This window comes from Solea solea, chromosome 1, assembly GCF_958295425.1.
Source record: "Solea solea chromosome 1, fSolSol10.1, whole genome shotgun sequence".
In the NCBI taxonomy this organism is placed as follows: domain Eukaryota; kingdom Metazoa; phylum Chordata; class Actinopteri; order Pleuronectiformes; family Soleidae; genus Solea; species Solea solea.
This window is the reverse complement of record NC_081134.1, coordinates 10993322-11015473: the sequence shown is the minus strand read 5'-3', so window position 1 is coordinate 11015473 and position 22152 is coordinate 10993322. Positions and strand designations below refer to the sequence as shown.

At 40.2% G+C, this 22152-nt stretch overlaps 1 protein-coding gene across 1 annotated transcript in view; it reads left to right on the top strand.

The window, feature by feature from the left end:
• ece2a (endothelin converting enzyme 2a) overlaps positions 1 to 22152 on the top strand; it is a 62431-nt gene that overhangs the window by 37394 nt on the left and 2885 nt on the right. The window lies entirely within an intron of this gene.

The window sequence follows — 22152 nt, the reverse complement described above, 5'->3', positions numbered from 1 at the left end:
TCTCTCACACTCACACACACAGTTTGTAATCCTGGGGTTTGCCGTGTCATCTGTGCACCTGATTGCACTGGACCGACTTTATCCCCCGTACAGTAAAATCTATACACAAACCATAGCAAAGTGCCAACCCAAAATTGAGTAAAGTGACACGTGCATGTACTCATTCACACACACACACACACACACACACATACATACACAGAATGTCCTGCCCAGCTCACTGTTGCCTAGACTACCAATATGGACTACAGAGCACTGTTCCTATGGCAACAATGGATGCCTGCAGGAGGAAGATCATTAATTGGAATAAGTGAATATAGGCGAGAGGGATGAGCAGCATTGTAGACAACGGGCCGGTAATGAGAAAAGGTGTGGTCATGAGATATGAAAAGAGATAGAACTATACTTGCAAATAAACTCTTTCAAAGGTGAATTTGGAACTTTTCTGGATCATTGAATCGTATGGGTTGTCTCTTTGCTAACTGCTTTTGTTAATCAGACTGTACTGAGCTGTTTGTTTATCCTGGTAGTGAGGAACAAATTGGAGAAATGCTTATTTAGAGCAGATGTGTGTAAAGTCAGTGTAGGCCACAGTGAAGCAGACTAGTCTTGAGATTATTAAACCTCATCACTCATAATTATGTCTTCGCTCCAAACCTTTTTTTATGGGATGTGCACTCAGAGCCTTGTCAGCAAATTTAAGTACCTGTTAAACACGTCTTGTTCTACAAGTGAAGGAACAATAAAAAGCTTGAGTCTCCCTAATTTAACGTTGGTTTTGAATGTGTACAGGCATGTAGGGGTCAGGACAGCAGCGTGAGCATTGTTGTTAACCATGTTGTACTGTGCAGTTCAGCTCATGACAGTGTGATTTGGTTATAGTTGCGTCAGCTACATAAATGTCGTAAACAAAGGGTAACAGTGCACGACATCTGGCATTTCATCTTTCTTTCTTCTTAGCATGTGGCTCTTTACCACAAGAAGACAAGCTTTTTTTGAGAAAAGGCTGCATGGTAAAAACACCACAGTTTTTCCATACCATCGCATGGAAATGACAATTCTGATGTCAATGGACTACAGTGTTTCTAGCTTCACTCTGTTAGATAAGATAAGATAATATAACATGGTTAAGACATCAAGTGTTTTGGTTGTTTTGTTTTTTTACTCTTCTAGCATTATTTAGGTAAGTAAATAAAAGGTTTTTTCTCAGTTTATCAAAGACTGCTACTGCTAATTTATTGTGTATATACAGTATATCAGTGGCTGTTGCTCTAGGACAATAATTGAAGCTCAGTTTGCTCTAAAATGTTGTCAAGTATGTACTATGTTGTATTTACATTTCTTACTTAATGTGCAAGAATCAGCTGTTTATCACGGAGCGTCTTACCTGCATTAAAACCACCTGAAGCTCAGCTTCAACTATTCTCAATTGGACGACAGAATAGTTTTCCAAATGTGGCAAAAAATGTCACTTCCAGGGAAGCTCAGCTTCTCTCGGAGTCAATGGAGCAGTGGGCGAGCACAGGCACTGGGCTTCTGCATGATGATTGGAGGAACTGTCTGAAAGGCGGAACCAGTTTTTGATTGACAGCATTGTAGAAACATACACGACAGCGTAGCCTTTTCTGCCAGTCCTGTGTGTGAGTGAAGTCTGGAGACAAATAGCTGGTCGTTGTGTTGTTTTCTACATATATATATATATGTGTATATATATACGTATATATACTGTATATATGTGTGTGTGTATGTATATATATATATATATATATATATATACGTATATATACTGTATATATGTGTGTATATATATATATATATATATACATATGCCTTATTTCTCTTGTGGCTGCAGTGTCTGGAAGCTTGTTCAATAGGGTTCTCCCTCCCTCTTCCTCTCTTCCTCCATCCGTATCATTCCTCTCTTTTGTTCTTCGATCACCGTGTTAGAATACAAGAGAATCGATACAGACACTTTTCTCTCATTAAGGCCTCTCAAAGTCAGAGAGGAGGGAGGGAGGGCGGGAATGGGAGGCTTAACAGATATGCTTTGTTTATATCTGTGCTTGTTTGTCTTTCCCGTTGAAAGTTATCATTGCAGTTACTTTACATGTCATGTGTGTCAGTTGTGGCGGTGCAGCTCTACCCTGTAGAAGTTCACTCTATATTGCATCATATGTGTTGTTGACTGACTGCAGCCAGTTTTATCTGCAATATCAGCTTGCATGGTATCATGTGTGTCTCTAATTACACATTACAGAGAATGTAATCTGTCTTCTATTGCACATTAAACGATCAAGGACACAAGCAAACATGCAGACTTATGTTCATGAGGTATTACTGCAGAGTGAATAGTGTGTTTGAGCGCAGTCAGTGCAGAGGGGGAGGGCAGGGACAACTCTCTCACTCATTGTGAGGAAAAACATTGTTCTGATATAACAAAGTTTAACACATATGCATTATTTTTTGCGTATGTTGATATCTGGGGAATCTGCAGGAGAAAGCAGGTTTGTTTGTCTTTCTGTGCATTGGCACGTGCTCATGCATTTGCAGCACCATGTGTGCGAGGTGTGTTTCTGGATAGATAGATTGCAGCCAACTGTGAAAACGGCCTCCTTCTAGACAGCAGATCAATCAAGCTTGCAGTTAGGTTGCTTTCTGTCCTCTACTGTAGTCTGTCTCTCTCTCCCTCTCCCTCTCCCCCCATACTCTCCCCAAACCTTTCACTTTGCACTGAAAGCCAGTCCGAGTCGATGGCTGAGCTTTGTGATCTTTTCTCTGCCCACACTCCATTCCCACAGCAAATGCACAGAAGACTCATAAGAAACAGCTTTTCCACTGCTGGCACACAATCACACAACATAATGCTGGTTTCATCTCAAGTGACCAAAATTACCTCCTCTCTTTTGAGCTAATGGACCAGAACAGACAGCTATGGTAACCGCTATTTGCTACTGAAAGAAGTGGACGGAGCAGGGAAAAGGGGGCTGATTTGGACGAGGTTTGACTTTCTGTACCTGCAGGTACAAACGGATCATGTAACTCATCCACTGACATCAGTCACCAGAAGGAAAGTCAAGAGACGTTGGGGAAAAAAAAACTCCTGCAAACTGACTTTTAAACATTTAAAGTTGCTGTTGAAATCGTGTTTAGTTATGCAAGAATGTTTTCACCATATTGTTGTTAGATAATATTTTCTGCAGGTTTCTGTGTGGTTGTGGAGGAGGAGTTTATATTTGCTCAGATTTTGCTGAAGGATTCCAGAATCTGTAGGTGTTTTTTTTTTTTTTTTAGTATATATATATATATATATATATATATATTGATGTTTTCAGGGTTATTTCAGTTTTTGAAGCGTGAGGTTTTATGAGGTATTGACACATTCACTGACAGATTTACTGACACTTGCTCTCTCACTAATAACATAGCTCCAAGCAGGGTCAGAAGGGAAAACAATTTCTGCCACTTAACATAAGGCTCATCTCATAAAATGTACGCCTGCTTTAGAGTTTTCTCACTATTAGACGGCCTCTGGCTGCAAACCTAAGTTTGGAAACTGCTTTGTCCTCACACCAAACTCTGTAGAGATGATTCACTGGTGCCTACATCAGTAAGTTTAAATGTGTTATTTTGTGACTTGAGATTTTCATATCCTTTATTCAGATTTACCTGACCAACTATAATAATTCAAGTGAGCCTTTTGTTTAGTGTCTAAATCTGTTTTTCCTTCTTACCCACCTGGCAGCCATGTTATCAGTGCTTTAGGGGGCGCCACAGAGGATCATCTGCTTGATAGATATTGTTGTATCGGTACATATACTGTAACCTAAACTGAGAGAAAAGTACCGGTACATGGATAAAAGTGTCAGTACTCAAAATAATAAATTTAAGAAGTGCTGGTACTGTGAATCGGACAGTACCCAGGCCCACTTTAAGCCTTTATGGCATCTAAATTGCTTATATATAATCGGGATATCGGATATAATCGAGTCCTAAAGATGCCTTATACAAAATGTTCATACATGAACCCCGATCATGCTTCACTGTTAACTAGAGCATTGTACAAGCACATTGAAGAGGTAAACATGTGTCAAACTCACTGCTTACAATTTGGAACAAACTTCCCATCTGCGGTAGTTTTTAAGATGAAGTTATAGTATCAATTCTTTATGAAGTGAGACAGAGTACCTGATCAAATCCAGTTCTTCATTTCACTTGCAGCCTAAGCTCTTAGGATCATGAATCATGATCCTATTATTATTACCCAAAAAGTAAAATTGCAAATGTCAATCTTGTGCCGTGGTCTGTCTCAGAAACGGCTCATCCGCATAAGTCTCCCTGTAACTCCATCTAATTTCTCATGACTTTCTCATGGTTTTTCTGCCACTGAATTACCACCATTCTTTGTTTTTTATCCACTGACCTCCAGGCCAAAGCACACAGCCAGATGTGCACGGATCTGTCTGTTGAACAGCTGGGCGCTCTACAAGCACACACACACACACACACACACACACACACACACACACACAAGAGAGATAGAGAAAGAGATGGAGAAAGAGAGACGCATTGCATGACAAAACACACAAATGTTTAGGCAGAGTTCTCTGCTGTTGGTAGTTCCATTTGCGATCTGAGGGACTCATCTCTCTGCTCTCTTTGAGTCAGCAGCACGGCACTGAACTAGACTGCCTCTTGACAACCTCCACGTCATTGTACATTCATTTAACTGACAACTCCCATGCTGGAAGAAGTCTAAGACTGTGACAGAGACTTATGCTTCGACAACGCAGTAGCTGCCAGCAGCTGTCAGCAGGTGTTTGGCAGCAAACGTCACACACACACACACACATTTTATTGTTGTACTGTACATACCTGAGGAGAGAAAATGTCATTATGGTTGTTCTGTGCAAGCAGAGTGAAGTATGTATATGTTTGTGTATATATACATATATGTATATATATGTATATATGTGTATATATATATATATATATATATATATATATATATATATATATATATACACATACATACTGCATCATTGATAAATGTAGGCTACCTTTCACTGCCTCTTTGCTCGGGATGAACTCATGAAGCCTCACGCCCTCTGTTTGTGTTCACGTCTGAGTTAAAGGGAGAGATTCTTAATAGTTTATAATAATGCTTTCTTTGTCGTCTTTCATCCAGCCCACCTGAACCCCTTAAAACCTCTTGCAAGTCAACCCCGAACCTGCCTGACCCCACAGGCTGTGGGTTGACCTACTTATCACTTTAGGGCTCCACCCCCTCCCGGGTGCAGGCAACCTGTGGCAAACCATCAATAAAGCCAACTTCAAGGCAAAAAACCCCAATCTCGTTATAACGAAATAACACAGCGATACGTGTCCGTTACCGCCAGACTGAGGTTGCTGCAAACCTTTTATCCAGACATCCACAGAAAACCACAATCCACAGTTTGCTTTGTGTTTGACCATGAAATGTTCTCCCTGCTTTTCTTTACAGTATGTGGCTTCATCTCTCTTTTCTCTTAATTGCCTTTTTTCCCTCCCATCAGTCGTAAAAAAACAGTGGCATGTAAATGACTTTTCGTTCATGGTCTGGTTAAAAGAGCATCTCAATTGCAAGGTTTTGCTGAAACAGGTCATCCTAGTCCTAAAACATGAACGCAGATCTGTGATCGTCTGATTTTGTATTTGTCTATTTACTGTGTGTAGTGGATATATTTATGTTAATGTACTGTATGTAGTAGTGGTAGACACAGGGGCCTTGTTTAGCTTATATGTCATTAGAAATTGTACATATGTTTTACAAGCAAGACAACTCATGTTTATTGCAGCAGAATATAGTTTGAGTTTGACTAGGCTGTGACCTCATCACTCTCCATGATTGAATTTATTTTGTATTTATAAAAATAGTTACTCTAAAGAAAACATTTTGGGGAAATATGTACGGTATATTCATGTCCCACACTCGCTTGTCAGACTTGGCTGACGTAGCACAAAGACTCGAAACAGTGTCTCACGGCAACAACTTCGAATGGAAGTTGACGGCGTGACATGTGTGAACATTTGGTCGGGGACGCACGAGTACAAAGTTAGACTCTCACTTCAGTTTGTGCATCTTTTTTCTCCGCTCGGTTTAAATTCCACACACTTGTGCTTGTGCCGCAGCTGCGATGGAGACAGTGCGACTGAACTCGGGTGCAGTTTGCCAGTGTGGTTGGCTGAGATACTATCTGTGCATCCATCTGTCCGATGGTGCTCTCCGTCATTTGCGACCCATATTGTCTTACACACACTGTAGTACACAACAGGCTCCGAGGCTCGCTATATAACAGCAGTTAAGCAAAGTAATCCAGCAGACTGCAGTTCAACCTCAGCCAGGGAAAGATTAGAGAGCGAAATGGAGATGAGGAGGAGGGGGTGGTGTGTGTGTGTGTGTGTGTGTGTGTGGAGGAAATGTTACGGGAAATCAGATGTAGTCTAGCATCTCATCAGTCTGCAATTTCTGGGAAACAGCCTCCTTTATTCAGGCATCTGGAAATGAGTGTGTCAAGCTATGATTTACCTGTTGACACCGTTCGCTGCCTTTTGACGTTTTCCCTCTGTAACGCACACATCAAGCTGTTTTTAAGCCACATTCACATTCCCTTCACTCATATTACTGAGCGTTTAATTAGCCCTGACTGTTTTTTTTTTTGATTGTTTGTGACCAAAAAATATCTTAACTACAGGATAAACAGAACCTTAACTCTCACTGTAAGACTTGCCCATCTTCATAAACCACTGAAGAGAAATCAAAATAGCTGTATTCTATTTAAATCTTACATCGGCTGCACCATAGATGGGAAGAGTGGAGCACTTGGTGAGAGAATATGTGCGATATGTTACTTATCAATGTCGAGAATACTGGAATATAAATATCCCACAGTAATAAACCAGGTGTTCATGAACTGTGCACCTTTGCTAACAAGCGTGGAGAATTGCTTATACACTTACGCCAGATTTTCCACTTCTTTATGTTTTCTCTCACTGTTTTTTTTTGTTTTTTTTTCATCCATCCTCACCTCTCTTTCTGCCTCTCCGGCAACAAAATCTCCACCACCCGACTCCTGAGTCTGTTCCAGGGCCTGTTTCCATAGCAACAGGTTACCATGGAAACTAGGTGACAGTGTGGTGCATCCCATCCTGCTATCACCAGACAAGAGGTGCTCAGTGAGGGAAAGTTCTCTTCTGTTAACTCAAATCTAAATGAAACTGCAGGGTTGTTACATGAACTTTAAGTCTTTGTTCTTTAAGCAACTGTTATACAATGCACAGGATGTGCAAATTATGATGCAAGCACGTTGTTTTCTTGTTCTTATAAACATCAAACTCTTATCTAAATTGTATCTTTAAATCACGCTGCAGTATTTGACTATTACTTCTCTTCAACATTTTAAACATAAAGACTAAAGCCCATGTCCCTTTTTTTGCCCGACCTTTTTCCTGCAACATAAAATATCTGAATTTTGTTGACCTACTTACATGAATGACATGGATGTGTCCATGTAAAATCAGTGATTCTTTCATCCCACTCCTCTCTGATCCTATTAAATCTTCAATTTTATGTCTCTCTGAACCTCTGCATTGTGTTCTGAGAGGTATTCAAAGGCTCGAAATAACTGTACCACTCGCCAAATGATGCAGAAATGGCAAAAAAGAGGACATTTTACATTGCTTCAAATTTAGAGGAAATAAAGCTACTCATATGTAAAGGAACGGGAGGTTTGGCTGTCTTACATGTTTAGAACAGTTATATTTCTTTAAAGTGACTCCACTCGCTTGAGATTATTTGGGACTACTGTATGTGATCAGTGTTTTACTAATTTATACAGTGTGGATATGTAAATGAGAAATATTTTTGGTACCACGTGTTGTTTGTGTTGCAGCCAGATTGTTGCTCCTCGTTTAATTATGAAAAAACAACAACCTGCGGGCACATTGAATTCTCACAAAACAATCGCAGCATCTTGAATCCAAAATACCCGATCGGATGACGTTAAGTGGATGGAGAGACTGAGACAAAGAGTGACAGATAAGCAGAGCACAAACAAACAGAAGGTGTGACAGAGTGATGGAGTGGCCGTGTTGAGCCTGCTGCTGAGAAGGCATCAGTTCCTGCTTCTACCGAAATATCAGAATGGTCTCTCATGTTACTGTATTTACAAAATTTAACAATGTGCATAAAGACTCTGCAAAACAGCAAGGGAGCTTGTGCTGCATGGAAAAAGTTTAAAGCAGCTCTTTAATATTAAAGGATGGAGGATTGGAGGAGACCAAAGTGGGAGCGCTTCATCCCACAGTCTAATGCTGTAGCTGACCTGGTTTTGAGCACGTGCTTAGAGACTGCTGCACAGTCTACGAGCTGCGTGTTGTGCCTGCAGGATTGACTGCTACCACAAAAATAGCTCCTGAATAATAGCAACCAATACTTAGCATGAGTCAGGACACTATTGAGTGTGCTGAATTGGATGTGACGTTTTAAGGCTAGATAAGCACAGCGCACTGCAGTGGGATTTTGATTGTTTTCTATGAAAAGGAATGAAGTGTATTTTTGGCTGTTGATTGGCTTTTTTTTTTTTCAATTTCAGGTTTGATGCTTGTAATGAGGTACAGAGGATTTAGCGCTGGGAAAGGCTCTGTTGTTGTTCTTTGCAATTACTGTCCACAGTACTAAGGCTAAACTGTAAAAAGATGTCGTCATCCATAACTCAAACAAATGACATCATTATTTTTTATTTCTGTTTATTGATTTACAGCCGTTTTGGGCAACAACCGTATGTGCAGACAAGAGAAAGAGGGGAAAAACAAACATAAATCAGCTGGTGGTAGCTCACTTACAGAGAGAATAGCAAATGTAATAGTACATTACAATTAATCAAGCTGAAAACAGAAGGCCAGATTTTCTGATAAAGTCCCTCTCAATGTGTCACTGTGTACACCTTCGACCACGTCAAATGTGGGAGGTTTTTCCAGATTTCCAAAGAGTTGTAATACGCATCAAAGAAGACGTTTATTGTTTGTGCTTCCATACTCGATCACTCCAAATAAAGAAGGGAAGAGGGGAAGAGAGGAATTCCCTTCGTTGATGATACCAAATAGTTTGTCGTCTCAGATGTTGAATGAATAGATGAAATAATGTTCCCCTTCATCTCTTAAACATTTGATGCAGAGCAGTAAAAAGTCTTTGAAAAATCTTCTGCAATCTGTGGAAACGTAATTAAAGCATTTAAGACATTTATTGACTTACCATCATTTCAACATTTCAGCCTACTTGCTATAATGTATGTACACTGAATGTTATATTGCTAAACATGACCTAAACAAATCCAGTTGCTTCGCTTCCATCCAGGTAGCCAATCACTTATATCCAAAGGAAGCTGTTGGCAGCTTCAATGGGTTTATATTGAAAATCTTAAGTGGTCTGAATAACATGGTGCACATACTTTTGCAGCATATCCACATCTACTTTTGCTTGTCATGGAATAAAGCAACCAATATAATCTTTCATCACTGTAATGTCAAAATAACTGTAACTCGACTAAAAGAAGGTTGACCATAACCAAGAAGAATTATATGAATTATAACCAAACTATTCAATTGCTTTAAAGTATTCACTACATATATATATATAACAACATGGATATAGAGTGTAACTTGACTGCTTGGCAGAAGCACACTGCAGTGAGGCAGTAATCTTAGTGGTGTTGTGGTAGCATCACAGCCGGGGAATTCCTCCGGCTGTTAACTTTGAATTAAAGATTCATTGGTGGTGACTCGGTCCCATTCCAATTATTTCAACATCAACTCCGACAATGTCTGCAACTCCTGTCACGGTGGGAGTCCAGTAGACCTGCAACCAACGATTATTTTCATAATGATGAATCTGTCGATTACTTTCTCGATTCATCGTTTGGTCCATAAAATATCAGAAAACCTTCAAAAATGTTGATCGGTGTTCGTCAAACCTGGAAATGATGATGTTCTCAAAAGTCTTGATTTGTCCACAAACCAAAATGATTAACTTTTAATGATTTCTTTGTTATCCAGAGCAAATAAATTAAGAAAATATTCACATTTAAGAAGCTTGTTTTAATCATGAAAAAAAGATTCAAACTGATGAATCGATTATCAAAATAGTTGTCGATTAATTTAGTAATCGATTAATAATCAATTAATCGTTTCAGCTCTAGAGTCCAGTTGAACCAGGTGGAAGTAGGAAAAACACAGGATGATGCAACTGCCCAGCACTCGCGTCAATCCCCGGCCTGCTATTTTACTATTCTCCGATAAGATATTTACAATTGCAGGTCTTCTTCAGTGACACCAGCAAGAGCAGCTACAGTTTATCACAGCTCTGTATAGCTTGGCACTGCCAGCAGAACCATCAGTATGAGGTGTCCACTAAATGTTGTTGGCTGCAGGGACTGACTCCGTTTAGTACACACTCCTCACTGGCCACATGCCAGCCGCACTACATCTTGCTACAATAGCTGTGTTGACAGAGAGCGGGTTTTAAAAATGCTTTACTTAAGCTTTACGTCGACTGTCGTATTGGGCATGTTCCAACATCCCGTGCTTTGCCCTGGACTGTAGGAGTGCTCAGAATCAGTTTTGGTGTGATGCAGAGCAGGCACACACGGACACTGTGGAACAGTGGTTCTCAAAATGTTTATAACAAGTACCACCTGAGAATTAAGTGAGCTCTCGAGGTATCACCATTACGACCAATATTATTATTTTCTTTTTAAAGGAGGCTAATTCATTCCTGATGATATCATTTCTTCTTCTTCTTAATCGTTAGTAGCCACAGTCACTCCTGGAAAGTGTTTTTTTTTTTTTTTTTTTTTTTTAATCTTACATTACATACGACATATGGGTGATTATTTTGTGGAAACACATTAAGCATGTCTGATTCCTGCTGATGACGATCCCATTTCTAAGAGCCACAATGTTTTTCTATGACTGAGGTGAAAATAGTCTAAGATAATTATCTTTAAAGCAAACACGCATAGTGACATGCTATACATACACGGGTACATGTGTGGAAAAACAAAGAAGCGATTGTCTGCTACACGTGCTTTGTTAAATCTCTGCAGTTCTCACTGCTTTAATGTGGATCCAGTTGCTCCTCTCCTCTCCTCCCTCACACAAAGTACCTTCACACTACACTGGGCTCAAACCCATCACTTGTTCCCCTGACTCTGCAGCTCTGACTGCCTGACTGTGAAGGCTCGACACTTAATGAGACAGTAGAGGCGTAGTTAAAGAACAGTTTTATCTTCTTGTTCCAAATGAGTCCCGGACTGGATTTGTGTGAAGATGCAGGAGGAAAAAAGAAAAAGAAAAAGCTTTGCCGTCTTATTGCAGATTCAAACAGAGCACAGAGATAATTGCTGCAGGATTTGAAGATTATCGTAGAATGCAGTCAGAAACATAATCTCTATAAACTTTAACTCTGTACCCAGTTAGAGAAAATAACGTGAAAGTACCGTACTATACTGTGGTTATTGTGAGATGTGGCTCTTTTGACCAATCTACATGTTACATGTGGATTTTGTTTCGCTGTTAAATCTGTTCACTGCAGGTACACTCCAGTCAAGGTGTGGAAACCTCTCAAAGGTGATCAAGAAAATTAGGCAGCACCTAAAAAAGCAGTTAACCACCTGCCACTGGAACACTGCCACCTCAACAGATGATTGTACGACAACTGTCGCCAGGCTTTCTCTTCTAAACAGGACTGAAGCAGCAGCAATGAGGCTAAGTCCATCAGTTGTGAGGACGTTTGCTGCATAATCAATCATTTTGTCTACAGTGACAATAAGAATGGTATCAAATTGTGTACATTTCAGTACATCTTTGGCTGCAGTTAGGAGTTGTTTGTTGTTGTATGTCGAGAGCAGAAAGAGATGAACAGACTTTCTTTCATGCATCCAAACTTCAAGAATAAATTAGTTTAAGTTCTTTGGGGTTTATATATATATATATATATATATACATATCTTTTCAGGTTGTTATGGAAACTGATGTGCCTACAGCTGCAGTAGCTGTGCTCTGTACAGAAGAGTTTAAACCTCTTCTACTTCTCTCTACAAACACTAAGTCTAAATGGCCATAGATGAATATTAGTGTTGTCCCGCATGACATGTGAAAACATGTGATATTTAATGAATGTGGACCAGCATAGGATGACGTAAATTCATCTGTGTCTGTATCCACATGCACCATCTTAAAATTAATTGAAAACAGGTGTATCGATTGTACCTTTGACTGAATGGGCCTCTTCATAATACCAGGCTCTAGATTTCAGTTAAGTCAGTGGAAAGGATCCTCACTTCTTGGACAAGAACAATGGCTAATTTAGATTTTTTTTTTAAGGTGGAGAATAGAACCAGAACTGGGAATAAATCTAGTTCCTCGTGCCAGAAAGTCCTTGATCTATGGGCAATACTTTACAACAGAATTGAATTGAACAAAAACAACAATCAAAGAAATTAATATTGCATTTAAAACTGTAGTGCTTAGCGTTGTCAAATGGGTTCACGCAACGCAACTGAAGCTGTGTTTCAACCTAGTGGAAGGGTTTATCAATATAATCGATATTCAACCTCAAAAGAGCGATATTTCAACTTTCCAAAATAACCCTTTCAGAGCTCCCATGGACCAGACATAGGTGCCAGCGCTGTTTTGTCCTCAAACACTTTTGTGGCTTCCCTGTGCTACTGGCCTACTGAATGGACTGGACTGTGTTAGTGTGCTGGTGGAACCTCCACAGGTCTGTCCTCCTGTCCCACTTCCTCATCCCACGGGAGAATCCTTCAGCAGCCAGACACACTGGCTTCCTTTTCTGCTTCCCCTACTTCTCTGTTTCCCTCGGTGGATCTGCTGCCAAAAATCTTTATTTCCAGCTTGCCAGTTAAAAAAAAGAGCAATATGCACTTTGAGTTTTGACATGATTGATGTAGTTGCCTCTGTTTTGACTCTGTTGGTACAAACTTTGTTCATGTCCACGCTGTTAAATTATGCAGTAGCAGTTTCTGAGTTAAAATCTGAGTGTTACCCAGTCACATAAAATGGTAAATGCATTGGCTGCTGTTTAAGATGTATGCAACAAGTGCTGCTAAATAGAGGCCACAATGAATTAATTACAGAGCAATTGCAGATGTAAGTCTCCCCGCACAAATGTAGTGGATAATTACATTCAAGCCAGTGTCGGATTTAGAGACTGTGGAAAGAGAAGCACACATGAAGCAAAGGGGATCCAGCTAAAAATTAATCGGAACACCCTCCTTCCTTTTATTCTCAACTGCTTCTAAGTCAGTCACTGTACGAGCCGGTCACGTTTTGCTCTACTTTCCCTGCAGACCCTGTTGCTCTCTATGTGAAAGGCAGATGAGTTTATTAATGGCTTATCTGCAGTCCAGTAAGAATAAAAACCTTTTCATCACACTGCATCAAGAACATTGCTTCATTAGTTTGTTTTTGTTTTGTTTAAAAAAAAACAACAAAAAAAAAACGGTGCTGCTTTGTAACTGAAGTCTTCACAAAATTAAACATAAGCAAATGGTTCCTCTCACACACACTAGAGGAGGATAGGCATGAAAAGCAGCACAGGAATGCTGGGAGCATGATGGTGGGCGAGTGTGGGTGTCTGAAGTGCATCTCTGTCTTTCTCGGCCAGTGTGAAAAGTAGTTCAGTAATTAAAGCAAACGTCTTTCTGGTCCCCAATGGAGAGGGAAGGCAGAAAGGGTGAGGAGGCAGTGAGAGGGAGTGGGAGAGATAAAGACAAAAGGAGAGATAAAAGCCAGAGACGGTTATTTTCGATGAAAAAAAAAAGAAAAAAGAAATAAGAGAGAGGTTTTAATTTTAGCTTGGCATTCCAGATTGCCACGGGGAGAGAATGTGCTGACTGAATGTGAAGATGCTGATCAGATATAGGCGGGTCAATGCACTCGCATGGACACACTGAAAGTAGCGTGTCGCAGCAGGGAGCACGTGGTTGAAAGTGGACCTGATTTTAAGGGGAAGAATTACACAGAAGCTTCTTGTTTCCTTCCTGTTGAAGATGTGCTTTGTAACTATATCAGCAGTGACCCAGTTCAGAGCTGCATATATTTTTTTTTTTTAAAAACAGAAAGATAATAGATCCTTGTCTTTACTGATCTCATGCATTCACTGAAAGTCAACACACTAATTAGGCTGCTGAGAGAAAGACTTCTCAGTCGTGCTTGCTGGCAGGCTGAAAAAAAGCCTCAAATCCCAGTGAAATGCCGATGTTTATTTCCACTGCAAACACTTGCTGTACTTCCCTCTCGCCTTGTTTGAGCTGTATACTCGAATCAGAGCTGCTCGTTATCACAACTTTCTGCTACTTTCAACATCTAATGAACATGTGCAGTGTGTTTTTTGTTTTTGAGAGGTGTCCTGTTCTGACCTACATACATTGCCGTGACCATTGCTAAACTTTTGTCTCCATGGCAACGCGAGGTGTGAGAGAGGGGGATGCGCCTGCTTTAGAGGCAGGATGTTGTCTTTCGACAGTAGCCAGAATCTCCGCAAAAGCCCACACAGACTTATATCAGAGAAGACATACAGGAAAGTGCCGCGCCCAGAGATCTGCATTTTGAATCAACTTTCAGCAAATGCACACAAGATTATGATCTATCTACAAGTCATTTTTGTCCCATGAAGACGAGGGTAGCTATGATGATTCGTGAGCGAGGAGAGAAAAAAGAGGAGATCTCTGATGTATAATTCAGCGCTGCTGTGGGTGGGCGGAGGAGATTGGGTGTGAGCTGGGTGAGGAGAGGAAAATATGGGGGAGGAAAAGTAGGTGGGCAGATTTGAGGAGGCAAGGAAGGAAAAGAAGGGGTAGGGAGAAGCCACCACTGTCACGTTTTCTCTGTCATCCATCCCTGTTCCTCGAACAGTCATGTGTCCAGTGAGAATGTGGGTCTGTGTAAATCAATGTGTGTGTGATCACACTGAAGCATGTTTGTTGTGTTGTTTCCTTCTCATGAAAGTCAAAAGTGTAAATTTCATGTTAGATGTTGAATTTTTCTCCCTCTGAGTGAGATTTGCATGATGCAAATGAGTGATTGCACATGCATTCATTTAGAGTTGTTGTGATGCTGATGCTTGGATCAGGAACGCTTAAATCACACCATCACGTCGCATCACGTGAGTCTGTTTCCCAAGTTTTTTTTAAATAGCGTTTTCATTTGCCCTACTTAACAGTAGTTTAACATTAACCGTCAGCAATTTTGCTTTTTTTTTGCCTGAATTAAAAGTAAAAAGAGTATGTGTACAGAAGTAAAATAGAACATAATGCCAAATAAATTTCCAAATATCTCTGAAATTGTCCCAGAAAGACTGCCGGCATTTAGCTCCAGATTTGACATTAGGGGTCTTTATTTGTTTACTGTTGAGCTGATATTGTTTTACGTTTTAAATTCAGTTTTTTCTTTTTACAACCTGGACAACAACCCCGAAAGATACAATCGTACTAATGTTGCAAAACTTTGGATTGCCTACATGACATAGTATTTGAGAAACTTTGTTGTAAACACTGAAGTGGCTTCTGTCAAACTACACAATGTGGCCACACTTCCTGTGTCCGCCCTTTCAAATGAAAGGCCATACATGGTTCAGCCATATAGTTTTGATTTGATTTTGACAAGCCGCAGCTTCCGGTTAAGCGAATAAATGACGATGATGAAATCTCACCGACTAATGATCTGGTGGACCAAATCAGGCCAGGGTGAGGAGCAACTCCTCCTCCACCCCCTCCTCGCTTTTTCTTTTCCTCAAGACGTTTACACGTTTTTGCCATCCACATGCCTGGCTGCAGCCTACGGATGAGGTGAAATGGAGAGGAAGAGATGTGGCACATTTCTTCAGGGACGTGGGAAGCTGAGGGGGGGGGAGGGGGGTGGTGGGCAGAGCTACATAGAACCAGTAAACAAGCAAAGAGAAGATGGGTTGGAATTTATAAAAATGTGATATAAAAATATGACCTATATAAAAAGTGTACCTCCTCCACGCTATTTCTCTCTGCCTGAGATCAGGCCTGGGTGCATGCGTGCACATAACGCATGTGTGTTTGTGTGCACAACAGTGTATGTGTGTGTGTGCGTGTGTGTGCGCTCCACTTTGTATCTCTAAAGGAGACAGGAGGCTGTGGTCCATACAGGTCTGCCGTCCTAAGATAGAACTCTTGTTGTCTCTGTCCACTGATCAGCTCTACTTAACCCACAGAGTGAAGAGGCTGCATACTTACACGCACGCACGCACGCACACACACACACAAACACACACACATACACACACTTTTGTACAGCTACCTTAGTGAGGACACTCATAGACATAATGCATTCTCTTACCCTAACCTTAACCATCACAACTGAAAGTCTAAACTTAACCTAACCAAACCTTAATCCTCAAAATGCCCGTTACATTTGTGAGGACAAGCCAAGAAGGTTTTACCCCAGTAAAGCACCCTGAACTCCTTACTTCACCTGCTTAGAAAATACAAAACACAAAACGTTTCAGACAAACTGGAGAAAGATGTGACCGCCCGTGATCCTGTCCACATCTGACCACTGCACACAAACCTAATTATTAAAAATAAACTAAATTAAAATTTAGGCAAACCTGAGTCCAGAGAGGAGAGAGTGGAGATAAGACAGGATGAGTTGTTAAAGTGTGGTCCAGTGAAAACAATATGAAGAATAGGAGAAACTGGCAATGACAGGCAAACTTGTCATTTCTCTGGCTAGGGCAGAAAGTTCAGGTTGGACTGTCATATACAGAGATAATATTTCAAAGGTTTAGATAAGTTCATTTGTTTGTTTGTTTTTTTCAACAGAAGAACGTATGGTTAATGTAGCGATTACAAACGGCTGAGGAAATAAACTCTGGTCCGTATAAAGCAGACTAAACAGCTCTGGTGAAAACGCCCTTAGATATTCAATTAAGGACCAATGTGGTCAAATTACTGTCTTCCCTATAGCCATGTCACTCGTGTGTGTGCTGCGTAGATATTTCTGATAAGCAAGAAGCTGCCTGAAATCAGAAAACAGTCTATCGACGGCCAAATCTAGGTTTAAGTTCTTGCAAGGTAAGTACTGAGCTGAAGTGTACGTGATTACCGCTCCTACCTCTTGAAGGTTGTTACTGCCTCAGAAGTTATTATTATTATTATTATTATTATTATTATTATTATTATTATTAATAATAAGAATAGCAGTTTTTCACAAACATGATTTCCAGCTGCTCAGAGATGCCCATATATAGTAGATGACCTGCTGTCCCTGCTGCTGTCTCCCTGTGGGTGACATAAAACACTGCTGCTATTATTATGAATCATTATTTATTAGCACTTTATAAATCATCTCTAAATGTCAGTGGAATTACCCGGGATTCATCTTCATCTCTACTCTGGACCTCACTTTACCACTTTTCGCTATAAACACAAGGGAGATCAGGTCACTTCAAGACACAATCTTCCTCCACAACACTGAATAATTGAGGAAAGATCACGATTGTGTGCGCGTGTGTGAGAGAGAGTGAGAGAGAGAGGCTGTCATTGAATTGTTTCTGTAGAGGTTCTGTAGAATGAGAGTGTGTGAAGACGGCTGAGAGTGAGTGGTTTCTCATGTGTTCTTGAAGAGGCTCTGTGTGGCTCACTTAGGATCAGTTTACAGATGTGTGTGTGTGGATGGTGTGAATACTGGCTCACTGTTTTGGTGCCTCTGCTACTCCAGTGTTTGAGTGTGGCGGTCATTCACCCGCTAATTCGCCTGAGTTTGACATTTTTGTGCGCGTGTGTCATTACTTACTGACTTCACAGCTCATCAAAATTGAACCTCTTATCTGGCCCATAAGAGAAACACTTGTATCTTGTGTATCTGTAGCATTTACGTGACAACTGTGTGCAGACCTGCCACAGCTGATCCTTTATCATAATAATACCACCACGCTGATGTGTGGGTGGATGATTTACATAGTTGCAGAGCTGCTGTTCTCGTCGTAGTGTGCATGCTCATATACTGTGTAAAATGTGACTCACTAGCACTACACTCGATGCATCATACTACTATGATGAGATGAGGATTTCCTGCGCGCTATAGCCGAGTGTGGAGAATATGGAGCAGTAATGAATTCTGCAAACACATAAAGACAGATTGTGCTAATGTGACGTGTCTTCTTTTTTTTTCTTGTATTATGGTCAAAGACATTGCATAATTTATTGTTCCGGCCTCACCGTCGAGTGGCCACGGTCATAGCCGACTTGTTCACTATAGATCAGTGTCGTGTTGGGTTGCAGTGATGTCAGTCGTCCAGTCACTTGTGACATAAGGGTCTGGAGTTACACTGCAGATACAGAGAGAGCGAGAGAGAGAGAGTGGGAGAGCACCCATAAAGCTTAATGTCATGAATAATGGCTGACAGGGTGAAGTCAGGACTCCCACTGCAATGTACCAAGTCACTGAAGTCTGGACTGCACCACCTGTAGAGTGTTTTGACTTTTGTCCAGTTTAAACTTTTGTTAGTAGGTGTGAACATGAATAATACAGACAATTATGGCCAAGAGGGTCATTGCAATAGAGCATTTTTGAGTCGTGCTCTACAGTCTACAGTAAACTCGAAGTCATGAGGTTTTAAAACTCAAGAGATCTTATATAGAAAAATATACTGAACCTTTGTAATATTGTGATTGAAGAAAGTTGTGTCGCTACAGTATGAATTATCGCCGAGTCCTAAGACAGAATGACAAATCCACTAGGCTTGAAAATCTCACACCACACAACCACAGTGTTGCAGTTCAACATGTTGTTTGAGGAAATGGGTTTTATTCCGGAAACAGTGTCATCACTTTTAATGGCACTGTACCACGATTCATGTCTGTGTAATGTGCAGTATTGGACCGACTGAAAACATATCTGTACTGGACACAATAGGCTCAACAGTTCACGGTCTAAAACTTATAAATCTAGTTTAAAAGGGTCTCTTAATATTCGGTGACCTCTAATAGTGAGACTCCAGAGAGTGACAAATGGAGGACTCTTCCACTCACCTCTTTCTCTCACCAGCACATCATTGAAGTGAAGTGATAGTAAACAGTCTCTTACAGCTCTCTCCACTCACTCTCTCTTCCACTTCGTTATTCGTCGTCAACGGTTTATGCGTCGTTTGTGTGGGCAGAAACATTCTTTTTCATTTGCATTGCAGTAAACTTCTGCTGTAGAGACGGGAAACGGGCAAGATACAGTGTGTATTCTTAGGCTGCAAAGACCAAATGATTTTGGTTTTAAAGCAATTACTAACCTTCTAAATATTACACACTGGACCTTTCAATTAATCATCTGTAGTGTTTTTATTGTAACGTGCAATAAAGCAGATCAGATTCATCTCCCATTTCAAAGACTGTTGCACTTTTGGTGGAAACAAACAAGAACAAGTAGAGACCTTGTATCAGGTTTTTGTTTGTTAAAAACCATAATCTTGTTCCACTGGAAGATAGTAATGAACTGGACCACACCTTGGTCAACACCGTAGTGAGTGCTAGCTCATTAGATTAGATTAGATTACATTAGACTGAATTTACTTAATTCACTTGTTACAGCAGCAAAAGGGTCAGAGGTAGAAAATATGAATAAAAGAAAAAATAATATGAAAATAGTACATTTAAAATATACATTATTATAATTTAATATACATTAAAATACTAATAATCTAGAAATAAGATATAGGATATTACAAAAGTATTACCAGGATATTTAAATAATGTACAAAAGAAGTACAAAAACCTTGCACTGTGGAAAGTGGCATGAAAAAGTGCATTTGCATAGGATTATTGCATAGAAGTTAAAACTATAAACTATTAAAGGATGAACTAAAAAATCACACTATGCTTAACTGACATCTTCATCAAGCTGAAAGCTAGACATTAGACACTTGCTAAAATGCGTCTGTTAGCTGTCTGGTGGATTGTGCCAAAGAATTTCTACATGTTAAGACTAAAACTTTATAAAAGTGATCTGTTTTCACAGATTTAATGAGATTTCACTGAACATTTGAATCCATACAAATGTACTGTAGAATACCGTGCATTGTTTTGTGTCGGGGACATTTAAGAAGCACGGTCTACAATCCAAGCAAAAAGTAAAGCTTGTCATACTTTTGTCTCCTTTTAATGTGTTTTTTTTTTTACGTTTGCACTCAGTCTGCAGTGGAACAACCTACTCTGCTGTCCTTTCACTTCTCATTTTATTGGACATGTAATGACCCCTCCACCCTCTTTCTTGCTATTTATCCATGTCACAGTGGGGAGTGAATAATTCATGCTCGGGCTGGCGGAGACGACTCTTGTGAGAAGAGCAGAATACACGTGCTCATCACAGAGGGACTCTTCTTTTCCAAAGACCCCAGGAGGGTGGGTGTGGGGGTTAGTGTAGGAGAGTAGCAGCTTACTGTACAGACCACAGCTACTCCGTCCTGGCGTGCTTGCACGACATTACCACGCTTTCATGATCACCACGTGAGCTCAGCAGCAGCGGACTCTGCCTTCAAAGCTCAGGCACGGAGAGCATGAGGGAGCTTCCCGCTATACATTTGCATATCCAGTATATATATACGTGCATACGTATGACAGAAGGATTCATGAATTTTTCAAGGCAATAACAAATATGAAGTTTTTCTAGTCTCTACTACTACTTTTACTTAGTAAAGTAGATAAAGTAGTGGTTGGTGTTAATGGATATCCAGAGTTTTCTGTTGTTGTTATAACACACAGACCACTTTTATAAGTTTAAATATTCATAGGTTCCCACATTATTTTAGTAAAACGTTTGTGAATTTGAGAAATGAGTGTGTGCAATACTTTAGCCGTCTCTCAGCTCTCAGACATGTCTCTGTCTCTGACAACAATATGTTGTTTTGCTGTTGTGTTCCGACAGGCGAGTCTGTCATCACAATAAAGCAGCACCACTGAGAGGCCTTCACTCATTCGAGCATCTCTATTTTTTAATTCTAAGTCTGTTAGTTCCAAGGTGATTGTAGGTAATGAGAACTAAAGTTGAAAAAAGACTTTCGTTAACTGAAATCACTTACTGAAAACACTAAAACTATTATTTTTAATCATTTCCAAAAAAATCTAAATGAATTCAAACTAGCAAACCCGCTCTAAAAACGAATTAAAACACAGAAGTTGATCTTGAAGAGTGTTCTGGAACCGTAAAAAGAATTATCAGAGGTGGGACAAAGTTTATCACCCATGGCTGTTGAGTTACTTTGAGCCAAATGACTCAAATCTTGAACAGTGGCATTTAGTTCATGGATGTTATGAGGTTTATGCTAATTTATTAGATGCAAATGCTGCATGCCTGTAATAGAAGGTGCTTTTTTGTGCTTTCTGTCACTTCACTCCCACACACAGTTCTGTCTCTGGAGTAGCTCCCTGCCAAAATTAAGCTAAATGTGTGTGTTGTGTTTGTGTCATTGTTCATATCCCTATGTTTGTGTGTGTGTGCATGTGTGTGCACTTTTTTTAGCTTGAGCTCTGTAGCTCTCTTGTGAAGTGTGTTGTGTCCTGATGCACACGTGTATCTCGCATTAAGTGCTCAACACACTGGAAGGACCCAGCACAACAATTATTCATACGGAGAGACGTTTTTTTTTCATGCCGTCACACCATGTGATGAGATTGCATGGCTAAGCAGCCGTCGCTGTGCGGTGAAAAGCTCCGTGCTAAACGTTTGCTGTGGGATACAGCGATCCAACACTGTTTATAAAGGAGCTGATTTTGGATAGTTTGGTATTTGACAGATGAACAGAAATATCCATGGCATACAATCCAGTGAGTCAGAGTGTTTTATGACTAAGGTTTGGAAACAACATGTATTTCCTCAACAAAAGTTAGTGCAACATGGCTTTTTTTATCGCCATTGCTCTTGACCTTGATTGTTTTCTTCTTAACGTTGTGCGCTAAAATGAAATCGCTGGGATCTTCTTACAACAAGAGAAAATAGATCCTAAGTTGATAATACAGATTTCCATCTGCCAGTTAGGAGGTACTATTTTTTAACCTGAATTTAGTGATGAACATAAAT